Raw genomic sequence first — 1,814 nt, forward strand, 5'->3', positions numbered from 1 at the left:
TCCCAGCTACTCAGGAGGCTGAGGCAGGAGAATCACTTGAATCCAGGAGGCGGAGATTGCAGTGAGGCGAGATTGTGCTACTGCACTCCAGCCTGGTGACAGAACGAGACTCCGTCTCAAAAAAATAAATAAATAAAAATAAAAAGTTCTTAAGTGTTCTAGGGGTCAGTTTGCAAGCACCAACAGCATATGTTTCTTAGGCCCCCTCTGATGACAAGGGACTGGCCCAGGGTGAACAGGGAAGCCCAGTGAGGGTGGTATCATGTTGGCCCTCTACTGTTTCCTCTGAGAACCCCTCCAATGGGCCAGTTAGCATGGGCCACCTAGGGATGCCAGGGTGGGATGGCAGGGGACACTCTTCTGTGGTCCCACTTGGGGCATGGTCACCAGATGTGTGCTTTTCAAGTTTCCTTCTTGACAGAGGGCTGGGCCAGCTTGTGAGGCCTAAAAAGGGCTTCCTGCACCCATCTGCCATATTGGACCTGTTACTGGAGGTATCACCCCCACCAAAAGTATTTCTAAGTCCCCCTCCTGTGGTAGTGACTGGCTTGGGTTGAGTAAGGACTGTGGAGTACTTTCCAGGCTCAGCCCTGGTCCCACATGCGTCCCTGTTTTAACATGTGACCTCCCGCCCCAAACTTTTATAAGTCCCCCTCCAGGAAGAGAGATTGGACCTGGCCAACGAGAGGCCTGGAGAGGGTGACCTGAGTTTGCCCACAGCCCCGTGTGGGCTCCTTCATAGGAGGCTCTGAGTGCAAAGATTCCTGTGTCCCAGCCAGTGGTAGGGACTGGTCGCAACCAAATAAAGAGGCCAGCAGAAGGACCACAGGTGAGCTGCCATCCTGCAGAGGCCTCTGACTATGGGATGTGCCTCCAGGAAATATTTGTAGGTCCTTGGGGATGGGGTGGGGATAAGGAAACAGCTTAGGTGAGCTAGGAACCCTACAGCAGAGCACCCCAGGCCTAGTTTTGGTCACACGTGGGGCCTGGTTCCTGGATATGCTCCTTGAAAATTTGTCTAAGTCACCCTCTAAAGACAGGGATTACAGGTGAGCCAGAGAGGCCGTGAAGGGCACCCCGGCATAGTTGTCCTGCTCCATAGAGTCTGGCCACAGGATGAATCCCCTGAAAACTTTAAAAAGTCTCCTTCTGATTGAGACTATCCTGGCTAACATGGTGAAACCCCATCTCTACTAAAAATGCAAAAAAATTAGCTGGGTGTGGTAGCGGGTGCCTGTAGTCCCAGCTACTATGGAGGCTGAGGCAGGAGAATTGCATGAACCTGGGACAGGGAGGTTGCAGTGAGCCGAGATTGTGTCACTGCACTCCAACCTGGTCGACAGAGCGAGACTCTGTCTCAGAAAAAAAAAAAAAAAAAAAAAAGTCTCCTTCTAGGGCCAGGCACAGGAGCTCACATCTGTAATCTCAGTGCTTTGGGAGGCCAAGGCTGGCTGATCACTTGAGGCCAGGAGTTCAAGACAAGCCTGACCAACATGGTGAAATCCCATCTCTACCAAAAAAAACCCAAAAAATTAACTTGGTGTGGTGGTGCATGCCTGTAATCCCAGCTACTCAGGAGGCTGAGGCACCAGAATCACTAGAACCCAGGAGGTGGAGGTTGCAGTGAGCCGAGATGGCGCCACTGCACTCCAGCCTGGATGACAGAGCAAGATGCTGTCTCAAAAAACAAAAAAATAAAGTCTTCTAGAAGGAGAAAGCAGTGAAATGTGCCAAGGTAGTCTGGGGAGAGCACCCCAGGGCTGTCTACCCTTCTGCGTGGGGCCCCATGGTAGGAAGTGCCAACCAAAATTGTT

This window comes from Mandrillus leucophaeus, unplaced genomic scaffold, assembly GCF_000951045.1.
Source record: "Mandrillus leucophaeus isolate KB7577 unplaced genomic scaffold, Mleu.le_1.0 Scaffold463, whole genome shotgun sequence".
Classification (NCBI taxonomy): domain Eukaryota; kingdom Metazoa; phylum Chordata; class Mammalia; order Primates; family Cercopithecidae; genus Mandrillus; species Mandrillus leucophaeus.